At 38.5% G+C, this 22,816-nt stretch overlaps 1 long non-coding RNA gene across 1 annotated transcript in view; it reads right to left on the bottom strand.

Moving 5' to 3' along the window:
* Positions 1 to 516: 516 nt before the first annotated feature.
* The window catches only part of LOC140341445 (uncharacterized), a 32,842-nt gene continuing 10,542 nt past the window's right edge, over positions 517 to 22,816 (bottom strand). Inside the window, exon 3 of the long non-coding RNA XR_011922881.1 lies at positions 517 to 673. This is a non-coding gene — a long non-coding RNA (uncharacterized lncRNA). The remainder of the gene's footprint in view (positions 674 to 22,816) is intronic.

Below are 22,816 nucleotides of genomic sequence, written 5' to 3'. Positions count from 1 at the left end.
AACTATGACCAGTCCCTTTTATTCCCACCATCTGGGTGTGCACTTTTGCTCACATAAAACGTTGTGCAATGCTAGGCAAGGTCGAATGGTATGCAGACCACAGGGAAAAACAGCGTTCAGTAAATTAAAAAAAGCTACCACAAACACAATCAGTTTGGGACTTAAAAGGGGCATGGTTGGGATATCAAACAGAATATAAAAATACATAAAATGAAACAAATACTTTTCTGGTTCACACTGTCTCTGTTCATGAAAACATGCATGTTAATATAATTCCTGTACATCGCACTGCCTCTGATTTAGGTAACATGTCAATCAGCAGTTGATTGTCCTCCACCCCATGTTGAGGTCGGCACATGCCATAGATTTTGGGTAGGTTCTGGGCTGGCGTTCTTTCTCTCGGAGTGATTGGACTGATAATGCATATCTGTCTGCCAGGTTCCTTGGCTGTGGTGCAGAATTCCTCAGAAAGGAATGCAGAAGATTATTTCTTCCTCCTCTGTACCAGGTCCCACTCAGAGCCAGGATGAAGCAATGAGGGAAAAGGCCAAGAAGAAGAATGGGCCTACGTGGGTAAATGGTGTTTAAGTTCACCCGTGTGCTAAGTTCAGCTAGAAATGCTCCGACACCTCCCCTGTCTGTTTAATCCTTTGATGGCTGTGGGTCATCGGATCTTAAACAGGGGGTTTGAAATAAATCATGTAAGAAAGAATAACAGAAAGACAATTTAGACATTAAATCACATTTATATTGTAGCACAGTTGCCTTAAGGTACAGTTTTGCTGATGCTTAAAGAATTTTTTTTAAATGTTAGCCATTGAGGTGTGCTAAGGTCACAAAACATTGCGCTTGCTAAACAGCAGATAGAGATATTTCAGAGCTTCTGGAACAAAATAATTTGGTGTGACAAGACTAAAATCGAATGCTCTGGACACAACTATATTGCTATATTTCAAGAAAAGTCAAGAAGGCCTTTGAAGAAAAGCATACAATCCCTGCTGTGAAGCATGGAGATGAATCTAATATGTTTTAGGAGATTGTGGGCTACAGGGGGTATTCAGTCAAAACTGACTGCACGCAGTATGTCACAAATTATTGTATTCATCAGTTAATGCAACAAACCCTTCAGTGGCTACAGCAAAAAGATCTTAGAAAATTAGGCTCAGATGATGTAAACTTATTAAGCACTGTAGAGTAGGGAAGAGTTATAACCAATGTCAGGTTTTAACAAATATCTAAGTGCCCTTTTGTGTTATTTTCTTTTACTACACAGACAAGGAAGTAAGGTAACCTTAGGTAAGTTAAGAAAATGTCACTGGCAAATGAAATGCTTTAACAGAAAGACATTCCCTCTACTCCTGTCCTGGTGGCAGTTCTAATATTTTGGAATCCCCTCGCTGTTATCCAGGACATACTTTGCCTGAGTTATTAAAGCTCTCCAAGACTGATGGAAATAGACTATCATAGGAGAACCTGGGTGATCCAGCAAACTTGGAATTGAATTAAAAAAAATGTATTAGTTGGTCAATGTTTTCAGTCCTTAATTTCAGGTTTGCTGGGTCACCCTGGTCTCCCATGATAATCTATCTTTACCATCTTGGAGAGCTTTAAAAATAATAGCCCCATTGTGACGGTACAATGTCCCTATTGGATCACTATTGTGCTTCATTTGTGCTTAATATGATGGGTTAAGGTCCATTAATTTAAATTGGAACAAAAAGCAGCATGTAACATTTCTGGTAGCAAACTACATTACCTTGTCACATTGTCATTGTGCTGTGTTGCTACACACATTTCTCAGCAAAGGTGAGTACCATTAAGAATGAATGGCAATTTGACACTACACCAATGCATTTACCTACGTGTAGATCGCAACCAATAGTGTGAATGGGTTCCTAAATAAACTTTCACTGTAGTTTAAAGCAGAACTCACCTTTCCCTGTTCCATCACAGGGAGCCGCCATCTTCTTCCTCGGCCATCCTGACTGGCCCAGCCTGGATGGCGTAACTCTGTGCCATTCATTCCAGGCATGCACAAGAGAAGCTGGGATTGCCAGGTACCTCGGGCAACAAACGCTGAGCTTGCACAGCAACATTTGACAGCTGGGCTGCAATCGGACAGGCAAGAATAGTTATTGCAAAATGGAGTGCAAAATCTGCAATAACCACCTGTCCAATCGCCAATTTTTCAAAGTGGGACTTTAGTTTCATTTTAAAATTAGGATCCAATGTCTTGATCCAACTATTTTCAAAACTATTTTTTTAATCCTTTCCTCCAGCTATCTTTTCTTTCTTCATACTTTCCTTCTTTTTTAATTTATATGTCAAAATAAATGTTATGAAGCCATTCTTCATGAATAATGTAGGATGTGCCTGGAGCAGACTTTAAACATAACTATTAAAAATGTGATAGAAATGAGCTGTGACTGAATAACAGCACCAAATGAACAGAACGCTGACCCTGGGCTTTGTGTCGGCTGTCAAATTTTTTTCTTTCATGTACAGTAGATTTCACATTGCTGCTGTTTTTCTAACGCTGGAATGCCCAAGAATTTCCAATATGTGAGACTGGTAGCCTCAGGATATCACATTACTGCATGCAGGAGATAGCTGTGAAGTTCTGTTTAGGATTACAGTCAAACGCTTGTTCGGATTTCAAGTATGACGCCTGACAAAGGTATAAGCTGCCGTATATAATTCCCCCTGCAAGACCATCTGAAATTTCATATCAGGAAAACAGTAGGTTTTTCACCTTCGGGTTGCTGTAGTATGTAAAGAAAAGGCACTAAGTGTCCTAAAACCATTCTTTGGTCTCTTTTGTCATTTATAGTAAATAAACTGTATCATTCTAAATATTTTTTTCTTCAGTTAATCCTTTTTTGCTTATCTGTGCAGCTGATTTTGAGGATCTTTTAGTCAATTCATGTCTTCATATGTCAGAAGAATATCATTGTTCCGGACCAGCTGTGGACTATACTCGAGCCATGGGTCTCTATGAGCGCTTGTAGTCTCCAGGAGGGGTGCATGTGACAAGGTGACAACAGAGGAGCTCAACTGGGAGACAGTTGTGTCACACAAGGGGAAGTGCCCAAATAAGAACATTTGTGACATGGTTGTTCAGTCTTATTTTAATGCAAGCTGCAGATTTAAAGACAGTAGAAATATTTAATGAATAAAATGGTTTACAGTTTGGAACCATGTCAGGTTTCTTTTTTCCTGTGTGTGACTCTATAAAATGGATTTTCCCACACTTTCTGTGATGTCCACAGCCAGACTTATCCATCCTTCCCACCACACTTCTTCTGCTGCATCTCTTTGAAGTCCTTTTCATTGGTTTCCATTTCACCTTAGAATCAAATTGTGCTTTGCTTTCAAATCCTTCCACAGTTCTTGTGCCATTTTCCTCTCTGACCTGATAGAAAAATACCCCCTAGCCTCAAATTGCCCCTCCAATTACCTAATAAGGACTTCCCCACTCATAACCTCATCATACCCACAGCTCCAAGAGCTTTCTAGAGCTGCACCGACTCTCTGGGATGGTCTTCCTCATCCTTTTTGGTTTGCTTTTACTTTGTGCTCATTTAAAAGAGCCCTTAAAACCCAACGCTTCCACCTCACCTACCCGTCTACTTTTGTCTTGTTAACCCTCACTACTTACTCACCATTCAATATCTCCCTCATATTATGTGCTACTTCCCCCATCTCCTAGATTGTAAGCTCTTCTGGGCTCTCCTCCTGTGTTACTGCCTGTGTCTGTCTGTGATTTGCAACCCCTATTCAATGTACAGCTCTGTGTACAGCACTGTTGGTGCTATATAAATACTGTTTATTAATATTATTATATTTATTATTATTAATGATAATAATAATATTGTCACTAGGAGTGGCATTAGGGAAAAACCTTGTAATAAGGGCACAGAGAACACTAAAAATCAGATCTCTTTAAAAAATCCCAAAAGGAAGTTGGCTGAAGTTCTTCAGTGATGCAGAAGTCCTTAACCACTGGCTCTGGGACCACATGCAGTATTTTTATTCCAGCAGTTACATAGCAGGTGCTCCGGATCTGTCTGCTGGAACATCTGCTGCCTTAAAGACGGAGGTTGCCTAATTCTTAAATAGTTATTAATACAATTGTAGATTCTGAGTGCTTTGTGCTAATATTGAAAACTCTGAGACCAAATTATTCTAACTTAGTGCATCTGTCATTTAAATGTACTATGTGATGCACAAGTATCATTAAGTATTCCTAATACTTCGTGCACACCTAATGACTGAGCCAAATCCTCCTTCATTTGTGTCATGCTCTTGTCATAGACACTGCAGATCACAGTGAATTGCTCTCAACACCAAAGCAGCGCGGTTGATGCAAAACTCCGTGGATTTGACTAGGTAATGCCCCATGCTGATTGACAATAATGACAGCCAACCCCTGGCACCAATTCATCCAGCTATAGTGCAAGCAAGCACACCCAACATGTGGCATGCATGTGACAACTGTGCTCTGAATTCAGGAGCAGTGCAGCATTGTTGTCACATTATCACAGGAAGCTGAACTAGTTGGGCTTCACGGGCAGAATCAACAAGTATTCATGGGACTTTGCAGAGAATACTGTAATGGGAATGTATCTAAAACATACACTACATAAAATGCAGAGGTATTCATATAGCCCCTACCTGTCCCCTGAGACCACCAAACTCCTTGTACATGCTCTTATCATTTCTCGTCTGGACTACTGTAACATCCTTCTCGCTGGTATTCCACTAACCCGACTCTCCCCTCTACAATCTATTATGAATGCTGCAGCCAGACTCATCCATCCTTCGCTCCGCTCCTCTTCCGCTACATCTCTTTGTAGTTCTCTCCATTGGCTTCCATTTCACCTTAGAATCAAATTTAAGCTCCTGTGCTTTGCCTTCAAATCCCTACACAGTTATTGTCTCACTTACATCTCTGACATGGTTAAAAAATACTCCCCCCTGCCGCTCTCTTCGCTCCTCCAATGACCTACTAATGACTTCCTCACTCATAACCTCATCACACGCACGAATACAAGACTTCTCTAGAGCTGCTCCAACTCTCTGGAATGGTCTTCCTCGTCCTATTCGGCTTGCTCCTACTTTCTGCTCATTTAAAAGGACGCTCAAAACCCATTTTTTCAAACTTGCCTACCCGGCTTCTTCTGTCATTTGAAACCATCACTACTTCCCACACTACATATCTCACATCCTTTGTGTGTGAAATTCCCCCACCTACTAGATTGTAAGCTCTTCGGGGCAGGGTCCTCTCCTCCTGTATCACTGTCTGTATTAGTCTGTCATTTGCAATCCCTATTTAATGTACAACGCTGCGTAATATGTTGGCGCTATATAAATCCTGTTTATTAATAATAATAATAATAATAATAATAGCATGTGTTAGTCACTTATTGATTAGTGTCCAGTTAAGATCCTGCACAATCCCGCACACCTTCCCTTGGCTATCACCCTGCAAGCCTCTCAGGCTCTTGCACTACAGAACTGGTTCTTGAAAGGACCAGTGTCTGCTTTATTTGACAGTTGGTGACAGTTAGCAGTTTTAGTACCACTCACTGTCACACACATTTATTTCCTATGGAGATGCAACAGTTCCTGGCATCAGGAAGCGGTAAACACACCACAACTTCACATCCAGCATGAACCTAGCCCTGGTTCAGTAATCCTAGCCATGCACTAGGCAATATTTTCTATCATTTTAATGAAAACATCAAATTTATCAAAAAAAGTGTATTCCTAATAAACACTTTTCAAGATTTAGGCAGTGTGTTAGTGAAAAATTGAATAGGCAAAGATTGATTAATCATGGTATAAAATTCAAACCCCTGTTTGTGTCTGAACACAGTGAATTGCTTAACAGGAAATTCTTTTTGGCTCTGTTTATAAAGTGGTGAACCTGGCATTCACTGAAACCTCCCCTGGTGGAGAAACTAATGCTGCCATTCAAACACATGGACCTGGAAGATTCTCCAACAGGGACTGGTGAATGTCAGATTAATTTCTTTATAATTAGACCCTACTGAGTCAAACATCCTTGGCAGACACAGTTTTGACTTTCAATTGGATATAACAGTGAATTTGTTTGTAATCAAGATCTATTATTGAACAAGTAGGTTGATCATCAATTACTTGTTGTTCATCATAAAACATTGATTTGTGTGTTTATTATTTTGATTGAAAATATTAATGAGTGAAAAAGTAATTAGTATACACCTAGGGCCTGATTTATTAAGCTCTCCAAGACTGGAGAAGATAGACTAGACTATCATGGGAGAACCTAGATGATCCAACAAACCTGGAATGGATTTTTTGGATTTTCAAAAATAATTTGCAATAGGTTGAACACTGTTTTCAATCCTGGACCAGATCAACTCCAAACTTTCTCCAGCATTGGCAAGCTTTAATGAATCAGGCCCTTGGTATTAGAGCCAGAACAGTGTGAGAACACCATGGCTAATATTGCTCTTCATTCTGGATTCATATCCCACCTGTCACACCATCTGCATGGAGTTTGTATGTTTTTCTTGTGTCTGCATAACTTTTTTCCCACAATCCAAAACCATACTTGTAGGTTAATTGGCTTCCTCCCAAATTGCCCTAAGGTGGGTGTGCTGAGGACTTTAACTTGTGAGCTTCCTCCAGGGATAGGGACTAATGTAAATGGTTCTAGGTACTCTTGTGTCATATGTTGTTTAGACACGTTAGAAAAACAGTCCCCAAATATTTTCGTTTTGTAACAGTTCACAAAAAAACTCTTTAATTGAGAGGCGGCTTTCCAAATTGCACATTTTCTTTGCCTGATAAATGAGTTTTTGCCTTGTTTTGACTGCGGACCACAAGCAGCACTTAGCCTGTTATTCTTTCAGTTCCAGGAGTGGAGGGAGGGGTTGCGTCCTTTAAGAGACAGCGTAGTCACATGTGTTTATTTTTCTAAAGCCATAGCACACTCGCTAGACGTCTTGCTGGGAATGGAGACTAGCGGCATTGCATTATGAATGAAGTTTTCAGTTTACCATCTGCGGCGCAGCTGTCTATTCCCGGCCTGAGAGCCCAGCTTGCTGCATAGCTTAATAGGACACAGTGGGATTAAAAGTCACTTCGTAAAAATTAAAAATGTTCTGGCTTTATCTTGTGCCAAAGTAAATCACTTTTGGCTGTAAAGATTTGGTTTCTAAAATTGAAACTGGCTGACCAGTCAAAATATTAACGCTCCCTTTAATCATAATGGTCTGGTTATCTGTCCTAGCATCTCTCATTCGATGGATGGCCGCAAACAGACAAATCTAAGCTTGAGAGTGATGACGGACTTGTTCTAGCTCCAGGATCTTCAGGCTGAACACCTAATAATATTATTATTTTCATTATTATCTTATATTTTTAAAGCACCAATGTTAATTGCAGACCTGTGAAAAAATGGGGTTTGTAGATGATAAATCTGCCTACGTAACAAATACACAATATACAGCAGGAGAGGAATGCCCTATTCCAGTGTTGTTCAACCAAAGTTCCTCCAAAGTTTGCTGGGGGTTCCTTGAGTAATAAGCAATTTGTTCCTCTTTGGTCAGTTTAAGTGACACCAATGATCTTTTTGGCTATCCCAATGGCCAGCAATGTAAGAAGCATTATTCCTAATCATCACCAGACTAATGTACTATGATCTGTTGATATAGGAATTATATCAGGGGTTCTCTGAAGATCTGAAAATTATTTTAAGAGTTAAAAAGGTGGAGAAAGGCTGCTTTATCCAAATAGATTTACAGTCCAAAAGTATTTTCTTTTGATTATGTTGTTTATGGACACTAAATTTGTTTATTTATGTATTTCAATATCTATCTATCTATCTTTATCACATCTGTATGTTCATCCATGTCATATCGTTCTTTATCCCTGTATAATATATATAACAATGTTACAACATTTTGAAAAAAATAGATTTATCTCAGAGTAATGTCTTCTATCATTAAATTACCAGAGTTGATTGTATCCAAAGATTGCAATAATAAGAGAAATGAGCTGGACAGCTTTTAATGTAAAACAAAAAAAACACAAACCTAGAAAAAATGCTATATAGAAAAGGCATCTTGTTTATATAAAGTTTTAGTAAGGATACAATGTAAAGAATTCGTTATCTAAAAATGCAAAATCCCTTTTAAAATCTGTTGACTTTGTATTTATATAATGTAGTGGCAGAATGAGCGAGCGCTGGGGCATTGGATGGGAACATCTGGATTCACTCACCACAGAGGGAGGAACAGGTACTCTCAAACTGTTTATTTAAAAAGTGTTAAACATGTTAGGTTGGAACAACATGATCACCTGCAGACAAGGGTGAAATTAGTAAACACGCCGATGATGGCTTAGGGCTTTTACCATCCAAAGCATGCTGTTTATCAGGAGCAGGTATTCCTTTTATAAACATAGCTGTCCTGTGAAACATAAAATCTAAATAATATTTATCATGGAAGTGTTTTTCATGAATAATTGGACCATAGCGCAGGTGCATGTCTACGCGTTGCCTGATAGCACAATGCACTTCTAAGTCAACTAATAGACATTAGAAAGGGGGTGTGAAGATAACATCTAATATGAAGAAATGCGTTTATGTGTTTTAGAAAGAACATTCATGAAAGATTCTTCCCAGGTAAAGACTGGCAAATTTGGTGGAGCTGAAATTTTTTTCACCCAGCTAACAATCTTTTTGCATGACTTCCTTTCTTTTTAAAATAGCAAAAACAGAAATCCTGTATAGGACACATCCAAATTTCTTTTACCTAAAAGCAATGATTTCATATATTTTTTGTTATTAAAATGTTTATCTTTTTTTCCATTGTCATGTTACTAGCTGTCTCTCAGAGTTCCAATGAACATAGTTTAAGGACAGTTAAAATACCAGTATGATATGGGGATGTAGAATGAAACCAGAGTGCCTGCCACAAAACACATTATTCAAAATCAAACAAATCCCATGTATATATACCCTGGCCAAAATTTGATCCTAAGACCTTGGCATGAGGCTAGCCACTGAGTCTCTGTGCCTCCATGTGCATTTAAATATTGCTGCCTAAAGGGGTAAGCATGCATCTGGGGAAGGGATTTTGTTTTTTTCAGGTTGGCTAGGCAAAAATAGTTATTTTAAAAAGGATGTTAACTATTAAACAGTGAGCTGCAAATGAATAAAGAAGAAAGACACAGGATGTAAAAGGGGAGAGCCAAATCTGACTTTTCCAAAAAAAAGTCAAGATTTACAGTCAAGATCAGCATGGTGGCTCAGTGGTTAGCATTATGGCCTTTGCAGTGCTGGGTCCCAGGTTCAAATCTCAGCCAGGACACTAACTGCATGGAGTTTGCAGGTTCCCCCTGTGTTTGTGTGGGTTTCCTCTGGGTACTCTGGTTTCCAAAAACATGCAGTTAGGTTAACTGTCTTCCCCCCAAAAATTTACCTGATAATGACACAGGACTATGGTAGGGACATTAGATTTGTGATCTCCTTTGAGGGACAGCTAGTCGGTGCTATATAAATAATGTGTAATAATAGATCTCTTTCTGGACCTATTGATAACATTTGCCTAGTCTATAACAGGTCTGTTTGATTGTAATATGTGTTTTTAGTGGCATGACCTGATGTACACAAAGTATGCAGTATGCATAAATCCTGCACCCTCTTCTTGTTCCCAGGCCATGGTGATACAAGGATACTTTTTCCTCTTTCACTAAATATGCTACTTCCTGTATGAGAAAACTAGACACAAAATCGGGTTCCCCTAAGGTAGATATTGCTCTAAATATATTTTTAATGTTCAAGTGTATACTTGCTAAGCCATATGTAAGTGTCACACTTCCTGGTATTTATTTCCTCTCACGGTAAGCACAGAACTGCTCCTGACAACTTTTTTTGTACAGAAAGATAGTGACAGCCATCAACTAGGGCAACTTTTTAAACATGGGGCGAACCCTTGAAAAACTTTCATGTCTTAGGGAACCCTGGCTATAATTACTAAATCCACAGTATATTAGTGTGGTGGTAAGTGGCAAGAATGCCTTTTACATTGCTGGCCATTGGGAAGAACGTCACCCTTAAAGATAGCCAAAAAGATCATCAGTGTCACTTAAACAGACCTGAGAGTCAAAAATTACTCATTGCTAAAGGAACCCCCAGCAACCTCTAGAGGAACCCTGGTTGAGAAACACTGCTCTAGGATTATCATCTACTTCCAAGTACTGTTTTTCATCCTGGTGCCTGTGCAGTTCTTGGTTGGTTATCATTAATATTTGATACAGATTAGCTCTGCTGCATACTCTTAACTTGCTACAAAGTAACAATGTTGCAGTCTTTATTATTAAGAACTGAGGAAATGCTCGATCTTGCTTGCAGCAGACTGATGGCATTATCACAGCCTAGGAAAAGTCACCAGACTGAAATTCAGTGGTGGCTTTTTGTTGATAAATGGTGACCACTTTTTGTTTAGAAAAGAGAAACGATTGCTGTATACTGACTGGGAAATGCAAAGAATGTATTCACACAGACTTGTAAAATGACTTAAAGGTTAACTCTAAACATATCCCACCTTAATTTTAAACAGCTTCTTTTTCCATAAACTTTCACAACGTTGACATCCCCAAACGTTATTAAACCTAAACTGTTAGAGGATGTCATTTAGGCATAATAGCCCTTTAATATATAAACACTGAAACATTGACCAGCAAAAGTCTGCGGGCGTTCTCCTGTTTATAAGACCCAGTGATAGCAGAGGGGTGCTCATTTCAAACATAACCGCTTAACCATTAATTGCGTTTCACCTTCAGACCTCCGGCTGTTGGAGAGTCCTCCTGATTTTATTGGAAGCTTCATACAGGGGGAGTTGGGAAATGTTGGCGTCTGTTATTTTAGTGATAATACTTTGAGCCTTTGTTTATTTAAAACGTGTGGCTGGTGGATGGGGAGCTAGTCACTGTAATGAGGGGGTATGAAAGACTGGGAGGAAAGCATTGGTTGGGGAAGGGAATTGTACAGTTTTCTCTCTACAGCCTTGTTTCCTCCTCACTGACGGCCGGTAAAGCGGGGTTCTTCAAATGCAAATCTCAAGGGTCACTAATGAGTTTCATAAGGCAGTTAGCGAAGCACTGAGAGCATTTTCACATTCTGGAGTGGCCCTTACTGGTATGTTTGAGACCTCACATTAAGACTTCTATGCACAGATAATATCGTTCTAAGAGACCCATATTGGGAATGTAATCTTATAGTCCCTCCACTTCAACTACCCAATCACTAAAATCTTACATAAACTTTAAGTGGACCTAAACTAAAATTTTTACCTTACATAAAAGGGTTGTGGTGGGTTAAAACCTGCAGTGATAAAGACAGAATGGGGTACAGGGCATCATGGGATACCTACGTCATGCATCCCGGGAGTTATCTGGCTGCTCCTTCTGCGCATGCCTGCGATTGGGCATGTGCAAAAGGAGCAGCCAGAAGCCTACTGGAGCTTTTTTCTTCAATGGGGAAAAAGAAAATGCTGATCTTACGCATGCACAGTAAGATCGGCATTTTTTATTTCCCCATCCACCACAGGCTACGTCACTCTGACTGCGCAGTGCCAGATAGGGTGGCGTAGGCAGAAGGAAGGAGCTGGCATTGTTTTTTTGTTTTTAAAGTGTACTTTCATTTTAGTATGTTTTCATTTCAAAAGACATTTTTTTTTAAATCTGCATCTGCATATCTTCAAATTAAAAAAAAAAAAAAAATAGTTTGTGATCCTTGGAGGTAACTTTTTTGATGGTGTTTCAATTCTTTGTCTCTTTTCTCTAAATTGTTCTCCAACAACCTGCCACCTTGTCACACTACCTGTCATAGACCTGTCTCTTCCAGTTGAGGCTACATATGGCCATGCGGACACATACTCAATTTGTCCAATTTACAATTCAAAATCCGCTGATAAAGCTATATAAAGTAAATAAAACTTCAGTTACTTTTACTGAGTGTGGTCAGTCCTCAATTTTTTGTGGTTCATTGCTTCCTACTTTCCCATACACTGCAGCTCACAATGGTAAGGTTTCTGCAACAGAAGCTGTGCTGTCATTCTAGAAAGCAGGGGCAGGATTAGGTGTTGTTAGGTACTAATTGATGAGCTACAGACTTATCAGTAATGACAATGCTGATAGCTTTTCCTCTACAACATTTCATCTCATCCCACTGTAGTGCATGCAGATACAACCTATATGAGGATGACAACTCTGCTTTGTATTTAGAAGCATCATTGCCATATCATCCCAGGAAGCTGCATTAAGATCAATGTGGAACTTCACTTAACAGAAACCTGTGACACTTTTTTTTTATTCATGGAGGTAGTCTGACATTCAAGCTAAAAGGTTTTAGGGGAAAAAAATTGTTTGTGCACTGCAGAGCTAAAAGCCAGACTGTCCCTTGAGTCATGGTGATTGATTGAGTAGTACTAGCCAGGTGGAAAAAAATAATTTCAGCAAATTGTCTTTATCCCATGAGAATGATTGATGAAGGATACCTGGTAACGTTGTATAGTACCCATAGACATAGAATATTAAATCTGGATAGGACATTATGAGCCAACACTATTACTATATTGTTTGTTCCATCCTTTCGTATCTAAGCAGAAAATGTGCCTAGGGCTACAACATAGTAGCATGGCAAGCATGTTTTCACATCTAACCATATGTCTATGGCTAGCTTGTTCTGTTTATGTATTATTGGCTTTAACTCAATCGTTAGACCAAGGTTTCTCACCCAGGGTTCTTCCCAAAGGTCCCTAGGGGTTCCTTGAGCAATGAACGGCTTGTGCCTCTAAGGTCATTTTATGTGACACCAGTGGTCTTTTTGGCTATCTGTAAGGGTGACATTCTTCCCTATGGCCAGCAATGTAAGAGGAATTTTTCCCACTGATCTCCACACTAATATACTCTGATCTGTGCATATGGTAAATATAGCAGGGGTTCTCTGAAGACCTGAAAGCTATTTCAATGATTCAAGAAAGGCTGCTTTAAGATTTACAGAGACTATTGATAAAGAAAATCCTTATAAAAAAGATGTGCGGTACAATTCTACGTTTTCTTATTCCTTATGTTCCATCTATATTAGATTTTTGATAGCCAGCAAGATGTTACTGCTAGTTGACTAAGCTAATTATTTTTCTCAGCTAATGTTAGCTTTCTCAAACACGTTGGAATCATACAAGGATATGGGGTACATGTGACTTCTCTTACTTCTATATGAAGAATTTGCCAGTCACTAGCACTCTCCAGTGGGACAGAACAATTCTTTACCTTTTTATAAGCTTCAAGCCAGGTTTATTCTCTTCCCTCTTACAAATGAACTGATCTGCAGGGAAGGGAAAGTGAAGGTAAGTATTTATATACTAGGGGCATGCAAGTAAAGTGTACATAGATGCCTACTATGTGTAATTATGTTTATGTGTTTAATATGGGCATGTGGGTGTAATGCCAGACATATCCATCATTCCCACCACCACTCTTCTGCTGCCTCTCTTTTTTGTCCTTATTCTTTATTCTCTTCATTGGCTTTCATTTCACCTGAGAATCAAATTCATCTCCTGTGCTTTGCCTTCAAATACCTCCACAGTTCTTGTTACACTTAAGCTACGTACACACGTCAGTTTTTTATCGCCCGATAATCGGCATCGGCCAATTATCGGGCGAAAATCTGCCGTGTGTACAGTCGGTGTCGTCCATCGTCCGGACGACCGACCTGCCGGATCCACGGACGGTGGACGACAGCCGATCCTAATGAAAGGGAAGGGGAGAGCGCGCAGCAGGGTGCCGCTCCGTCGCTCTCCCCCTCCCCTCTTCATAGAGCATGAACGGTGCTGTATGTACAGCGTTCATGCATCGTGCACTCCCTTGTCGTTGGAAAGGATCGTGAAAGATCCTTTCCAACGACAAAAATTGCAAGTGTGTACGCAGCTTTACCTTTCTGATCTGTAAGAAAAATTACTACCCCAGCCGCTCTCTTCACTCCTTCAATGACCTACTAATGATTTTCTCATGCATAACCTCATCACACGCACGACTTCAAGACTTTTCTAGAGCTGTTCCTACTCTCTGGAATGGTCTTCTTCATCTTATTTGACTTGCTCCTACTTTCTGCTCATTTAAAAAATATATCATTTTTTTTTATAACAACAATAAAAGAGCATCAGATACCTGTGCGATGCACAAGGATCCAGGATTACCTTTTCCCTTACCAGCCAGCACCATAATTAGAATAAATCTGGAAGTGTTCAAGATTTGTTCACAGCTTTAATACAAAAAAGTAGCAGTAAGATTTGATACAGGCACAGATTTGCTTTAAAATACAACTAAATTGGTATGATAGTGGTAAAAACTGGTATGCAGGGCTAATGCCACTTCTTTGAAAAAGAGAATGTGTGTTGTCACCCAAAAATAGAACATAGAGTGCATTTCTGCCAGATCAACAGCTATTTGTTTGTTCATTTTTTGACCAAACACTTTAAAGCTTAAATCTAGGCAGATATTAAAGGTACAAGTTAATCAAGCTTTGTATCCATTATATGTCCCTAGTTGTAATTTGTTTTAAGTATAAGCAGTACCTCAATTTGACTTGGTATCCTTTTACTGCCACTAAATATCAGAAGTGGAAAGAAGTAACTAAAGAAAGGAAAAGGCTCTTAATTAATTCAGAATATGTTCATTGCCTTGGTCAGACTTTGCATCCAGGAGGTACTAGTCTATGTGTGGCCCTAGGAGAGAGGGAAGCAGTCAGAAACATTTCTTTCTGTGTACAATAAACGCCATGTCCCTCAGGCCTATCATATTACTAGCTGCGATACTCTTAGAGATATCGCCCCTTCAGGTGCTGTCAGATATAATGAGCAGGGTCAGAAGTCAGGCCTGTGAAGAATGGCATGTCGGGTAATCTGGGGAATTCGGGACGTATCTTTATACCTTTGTACAAGGTGATACGGATGAAAAGGGTCAGGCCAGAGGTCGGCCTGCTCACACCTTCATGGAGGTATTTATGTGGCCTTCCTATTTCCATGGCCCCAGGGACAGAGCCTACACATAACAAAGGAAAAGAAGTTTCGAGAATGCTTGGTAAAACTGCAGAGGAATACAATGATATTCTGAACGCATTCTGAACGCAAATGAAGCAAACTTACTAACAAGTTGGACCATTTTTTTTTTTTATGGACATCTGGAAGTGTATGTATAAAGAGAACTTGTTAGTTTTAAGGCAAGTTACACTCCCCACTTCCACAAAAAAATAGCTCTTGGATATATTCACATGCAGCTATGCTACAGAAAGTTATTTTTCTACCCAGCTTGCCAGTGCCTACCATAAGGATCCAATCAAACTTATCAGATTGTTCTTGTTTTTTATGTAAGTTATGTTGTTTGTTAACGTGTTTTGGGTCTGATATGTTAAAGCTCTCCAAAACTGGAGAAGATAGACTAATATGGGAGAACCTTGGTGATCCAGCAAACATTTTCCGACTATTAGCAAATCTTTTTTATGAAATCAAATAAAATGGTTGCTGTATCACCCAGGTTCTTCCATAATAGTCTATTTTCGCCAGTCTTGAAGAGCTTTAACAAATCAGGCCCATTATATGCATGCTATTTATTATTATGAATGCACCATATTGGACCAAAATAGATATTTGCTAACAGCTAAGCAGTAACTAAACTTAAAATAAAACAATCCTACTTACCTTAATCCCTCCAGCATTGTCCTCGATTTAGTGCCATTCTGGAATTTTCTTTGTCCCGACGTGGATTGGACATGCACAGAAAGAGCAGCCCAAAGCCTCATGGGATAGGCAACGTATCCAAAGAGGCTCTGCGCTCCCATTCAGTCTTTATTGCCACAGCACTAAAGGTAAGGGAAGGGGCTTCCGCTTTTTAAAAAAAAAAAATATTTAGAGTAAAAAAAAAAGAAGAAAGATAAAGAAAAGAAGGTCGTTTTTACCTGTATCTAACTTTTTTATATGACCTTTTTTAACCTTTTATATAAAGCAAAAATGTTGATGATAAATCCGCTTTAAGAAAGATTCAGGCTTTCCTGAATGCCTTCATACTAAGCTTGAAGGAGGGGATCCAAAGCATCTTCAAAGTTTGCATCTTTATTAATGTAAGTTAGCCAATATAGGGTGTCACAATAATGCCAAACATGTACAGTTTAAATTGTAATTTTAACCTCCCACCACCATTGAAGTCTTTGGAGAAGAAGTGAGGAGACTAATCGCCTATTGTTTCTGTTATGCGGTAAAATAACAGCATTGTGCATTTGCTTGCGTTAAGTTGCTTTATCACACAAATGCTTATAATTTCTGTAGCACATCCCATAATATTCTTTGTGACACAAGCAAAAAGATTGATCCCAGAAGTTTTAGGTTGCACAATTTGGCAGATAAATATTATCTGCATAGCTTTAGCCTTACAGGTTACCTTTAATCTGTAAATTTTCTAGCCAGCAAATTTCTCATGTAGAAATTATAACAAAGTGCAGAAAAGCAAAGCTCCTTCTGCTATTCCATCCAAAATTCACTTTGTGCCAAAGAATCTGTCCAATCTCCAAATATAATGACAGTTTTTAAGATAACACTTTTTTTCCCTAATTTATTTTTGCAGACGTTTCTGTAAATACAATATAGACTGAAAATTGCAAGTAATTGTCGTTTGTTTTGTGGTTTATATAACAAGTCAGTCAGATTGTAACATTTGTAATCTGTGAACATTTAATACTTCATTTTTATATTTCTAGTAAATTGCTTTTGAAATTCTTAGCTTAGTTGTACAATTTATAAGTATTTTTTTTTTAATTTTATAAAACACACCCAAATTACCTCACTGACATAGCTTGTTAGCATGTTATATTTCTTTTCAACATGAATTTGGAGGCCATTTAAAGCAAATTCGGTCTGTAAGTCACTTGTGTGGAGTTTGGCTTCACACACATAAGGAACTTTATTAAAATGGACCTTTACTTCATATCTGAAGTTTAGTTTTCAATATGTCATTCATTAGCACAGTTTCATGTATTATGGCAATTGGTAAGAGAAAATAAAATTTTGCAAATAATTCCAAGTTTTCATTTGAGGCAGAACACTTATATGGCAGGGCCTGGATGGGAGTTTGATAGTCACTAAGGGTGCCACTAATGCCTTGATACTGGAATAATGACTTGCACCTCTCCTCTCATATGTTGATCAAGCGTTACTCAAACTTTTTAAAGTGGGGGGACCCTTGAAATAACTTTTAGGTCTTTATTATTTGCTATAATTACTAGATTCACAGCTCTCACAGCTAGTGTGGTGGTCAGTAGAAAGAGTGCCTGCTACTTTGCTGGCCATTGGGAAGAATGTCATCCTTACAGATAGCCAAAAAAATCATTGGTTAAACTCATTGCTCAGGGAACCCTGGTTGAGAAACAATGGCCTAGCAGCCACCCGGAACTGTGAAATAAATGTAAAGGCAGCTGTAGTTTACCTACTAACAACGATATCTCATTCACAACTGACTTATCTAAGGTTGCTTCAGCCTAAGTCTGCTCTAATGTAAAGCTGAACATCAACTAAATGCACAAATTATATACATATATGGGAACTGCAGAAGTTTATTTTTGTCTATCTAGTCCTGAGATTTACACAGATATTAGTTTTCTCTGCTGTAGTTAAACAACATTTACAGGTTTTGGTCTTCTCCAATTCTGTGAATTGTAGTCTCTGCTTGAGAACAGGATTTTGCCTTTGAGTTAGAGTTTAGTATCGTATTAAATAGCCAGAGGCGCCCCCTGGAATTGTCAGAAGAAGTGATCTAGGTACACATATCACTACTTTGTACAATGTAGAAACTTTGTACAATGAACCCACTTGTGTTTCCATCATGGTGGTAAGCCTTCTTCATTTTGTCACGCTGCAGGAAAGTGGGGTTCATTTCTCGATGGAGTACTTGTAGTCACTCAGAAATACATATCTGAAATATTTTTCCTGCCGATGCAGACAGAAGATTACTGTTTCTGTGCACAGTCTCGCCCTGAGGCGTTGGAACCTTAAAAATTGGTCCCTGATAAGAAACAGCTGCTTGCATCTCCTTGTTTACCGTAACCAAGATAAAATTAAACTTGGCAGATGTTTCTCATATTCACCTTTCCCTCTAGACCTGGCACCATTGAGACACGGGTGATTGACGGCAGTAGGAAAATGCCAAGCTATATCATTGCCATAGTAGAAAAAAACGATAATATATAAATGTTTTTATACTGCCCTGTTTCTCCCAACTTCGATAAAAAGGTGCATACATTTGAAGTTTTTAGCATGTTTATTTGATTGCTACCAATAAAATTTTGAGCATTATCCAAGTTTTGCTCTTTATGTCTACAGATGTAACAGTATCCTACTGATCCCTGTTTAATGCAATGCAAATTGACCATTCCTTTGCCCAAGTATAGCAGTATCTTAACGTTCTCCACCTCCCGATACATATTTCCATATTGCCACCCTATTCAATTGTATCATCAGGACCAGTGAATGAAATTCCTTCCATGACCCCATATGACAACCACAGGCCAAACAAAAAGGAAAAAGTGCTGTTACATATTAATGCATGCCACGAAGTTTCAGGAGTTATTTGGCCCTATATGGGCAAACCCATGGGGCAATTTTAGCACCAATAAACTTTTTTAGATGGCAGCTTATTGATTTTATTGCTTGGCCCCAGATATTAAATTGTAATGTTGCTGAAATACATTAATTTATTGTTATGATACAGTAAATATTCATTGAAGTTTGAAGTTAAAAGAACACTGCAGAGGGGCCTTAATGTGCCAGTATCTGCACCAAATCCAACCCTGCAAAGTATGGCACATCAGATCATGTACTGGAGGTCTTCGGTTCCCTTGAATATGCCTTCTGGTGTGTTGCCCTACTTTTAAAGTGGAACTATATTCAGAAAAGACACTTTGTTTCTTCTGTGTTTCTCTTGAATATACTCTGTGTCACACATTTATACATTCTCGGCATGCCATGGGGCTCGGACTATCCCCAACGTACTGGTATGCGAGTTACGTCATCCTGGACTGGCCAATCAAAATAGACAAAGAAACTTGGGAAAAAACAGAATATAATGACAGTGAGGGGGGGGGGGGGTAAGTACAAAATATTCTTAACAACAGACAAAAAATCTAAATCAAATCCATATTTAGTTTGACTACCTATTGCTTTCAAACCAGCATCAGTTCCTAGTACACATACTCAAAGTTAGATCTTTTGTAGGGTTATAGTCAGGTGTATATTTGACTATATATATATCAAAGAGGTTCTAATGATCCTTATTGTCATATGCAGGTTGTAATACAATCATTAACTGAAACAAAAAAAAGTTGTGTAGGATGATTAAAACTTGGGGAGGAACAGCCAAACTCGGCTACCAATATGAGGTTGGCACAGGTCATACACCATGGCAAGAGTGAGCACAGTAACAAGACACAGTCTAGGTATAATACATCAGCAAGGTCTCTCCAAGGCAAACATTTCGAAGCAGATTGGGGTTTCAATATGTGCTGGTCAAGCTACTTTGAAAAATAAAAATGAAACAGGTAATGTTGAGAACCAAAGGTGCAGTGGTCAGCCATTCATAGTTTGGAACATTTTTTTCACACCAGCTTTAAACATTTGCACAGCTATATATATATATATATATATATATATATATATATATATATACATACATACTGTGTATATATTTGTGTGTATATATATATATATATATATATATATATATTTATATTTAACAGGTTGAAAGTTCATATAATGAAGAATCAAGTACCAGAGTCGTCTGTTTCTAACTTTAACATTGAAACCATTTAATTAGCCTTTTTGTTCTGACTAGCTGGATCAAATGCTGGGGAATTTTTGTAATCTTCTTCAGAAAGAACTCCAGCACCCCATTAAACACATTTCCAGAGGTTTAATAAAATATTTTCTTTTCTGCTTGAAAAGTAATGTCCCATTTCCTCCCTGAATTTTACTGCCTGTGTTTTATCACCGTTCTCGGTCCCATCAGGATCCCATCTAAATGAACCATTTTAATGCTTTTAAAAAACTTCTCTATGAAGTCAGAATGAAGTTTCATCTAAGTGTCCTGACTAGATAAATTCCAGTTTTATTTGCTTTTCTGTTTATTATAATGTGTGTGGATCATTTCCTGAAGTGAAAGGTTCTATTCATAATATTCCACATGAGAGAGACTCAATAGTTGGTTGAAAGATATGTTGAGATAGGTAAAAGTATTGAAGCAAAACTGAACTTATGCTTCAGGCAAAGTTGGTAGGTGTCTATGGATGTGTGAAACTAGTTGTTCTCTGCATTTTATTAAGGCTGGTCTGTAATTATTAACACATTAATAACTTTTTTAATTAAATAATTGAAAGTACCTCTACTTGTCCTGGAGTCACTTGCAGTCCCAGTCAATCAGACTATAAGTGTAAGATATAGAAGCAATTCAAAAAACTGATCACTAGGGATGAGCGAGCGAGTTTTTAAAACTCGATCTTGCGGGGAATTCGTTCGTTCTTGTTTACGGAAATTGTAAGTGAAAACGGCCGGTGTAAATTCACTAAACGAGATTGAATTAAAAAAAAACATTTTTTTTCAAAAAAAACAAACAAATATTGCAGGCTGTGCTGATCATTGAATGCAGCCATGGCTGCATTTATTGATCAACTCAGTTTGCGATCGCGGCACTAGAGGTGACATTGGGGACAAGTCTCCCCATTCAAAACCTCTAGTGCTCTCTAATTGGCAGAGGAAAGCACCTCTAGTGCCGGGTATCACACACAATTCCTAGGGCTGCATGAACGAATGCAGCCCTGAGAATCCACTGCGATCCCGGGGCATGTGACTGCAGGCAAACTCTGAATGGAGTTTCCCCATTAGGAGTTCACCTGCAGTTCAGTTCCCACAGTCGTCGGGCTGTACTTTTTAGCCTGGTGACCGTGGAAACTGAACTGCAGATGAACTCTCAATGGAGAAACTCCATTGAGAGTTCATGTGCAGTTCCACTGTGATCCCCAGGCATCGTAATGATTTCCTCGATCTGATGGTTTCCCAAAATCGGTTTGCCGAAATTTCGCATCCCTACTGATCACTTTATGTATTGTCAAAAGCATTCTAATTGAAAGAGAGAGCATTGGGAAAAAAATTAGCTAATTGGTATGGGTCTTCTCCTTTCTCCATTCATTCACAAGCTAGGATGAGTACTGGATGACCCGGGCTTTAAAGTGATTGAATGATGCACATAGATCTGGTCATCAAGCAGATAGATAGAAAAATACTTTTAATGATCTTTTCATTTTGATTCATTTGTCTTGCTAGTTTTGTCTGGAGATGCTTTAACATCATATTGGTCTTTTAAATATTTTAGAGCAGTTATAAAATTTGTGAAAAATTGTAAATTTGGGGTAAAAGCTGGTTGAATTTTGGCTGCTGATCTCTGTCTACTAGCTTGACCTTTGTAACATGGGAGGAACTTTTGAAAAAAACTCTTTGGGGAACCCCTTCTATAGGTATTATATCCACATCTCACAGTATAGTAGTGTAGTAGTTTCCTCTCACAATGCTGGCCATTGGGAAGAATGTCATCCTTACAGATGGACAAAAATATCTGAGAGGTAAAGATTGCTCATTGCTCAAGGAACCCCTAGCAACCTCTTCAGAAACCCTAGGGTTTTATGGAGCCTTGTTCGAGAAACTCTGGTCTATATACTCTTTACCAGTGTTGGCTGTACACCAGTGTCACGACAAAGTGCAAATTGTTAACTGGAATTGCTACTTGTACTCACCATAAGATGTCTGTGTGACTGCACAGTGTTGAGATCTACTTTGAAATGTGATCTTGCTTCACATACAATAGGAGCAAACCCTTTTACATTAAAATGCTATTTGATTTAAAAAAATCATCCATAATAATATTTTTTAGGTATTCAAAACTCTGTTATTCTTCCAATATTTTGGGAAGGCTGATAATTGAACAGCAATGGCAAATAATCTTGTGGGCCAATCCTTGAGTCCCCCGATTGTTTATTCCCTCCAAGCTAGTCCTGTCTTTGGATCCATTTTTTTAGGATTATATTGAAGAAATATTCTGTTTTTTTTCCTTTGAAAATTCCTGGAACTTTGATTGTGTAAAGAAGAAAAAAATATTTTTTGCAGTTTTCTTACATAAGAAATTGAAGTGTTAGGAAATAATGGCCAGAAATTGAGGCCAGAGATTGAGGCCAGAGACCGTCAACAGACAGAAATGTGTATTCCAATGACAACACACGTTTCGCTGGATCGGTAGTTTTTGCTGTAAAAGTTTGGGCGTCAAGGTGTTGGGTGGAGAGAATTTGGCACATTGTCGCCAATATTTTTTATCATAATGTTGGCTTTATTATCAGCAATAATATTAATGTATCTTGTAGAGTGGGGAAAAGTTAAAACAACTGTCAGGGTTCTGTTGCTTTTCTGTGTCTCCTATCTTATTTTCTAGGCTTAGACAAAACAAGATATACGGCAATTATTTTCTATGGGCATGTATACATCATATAAAACATAAGACATTCAGTTTTATTCAGACTCTGCAGAAAATGGGATGAAGTTTGGCTTTAAAGCTGAATACCAGAGAAGCTTAAGATTTAGGATACAAACATACATTGGATTTAGGATACATAGATGGGAGCAATAATACCTGCTATACATTATTGCATAGCCAGCTTTATGACCTAACTATTCTCTGC

This window comes from Pyxicephalus adspersus, chromosome 11 (assembly GCF_032062135.1).
Source record: "Pyxicephalus adspersus chromosome 11, UCB_Pads_2.0, whole genome shotgun sequence".
In the NCBI taxonomy this organism is placed as follows: Eukaryota; Metazoa; Chordata; class Amphibia; order Anura; family Pyxicephalidae; genus Pyxicephalus; species Pyxicephalus adspersus.
Note: the sequence above shows the minus strand (reverse complement) of the source record. Positions and strands in the feature narration are given on the sequence as shown.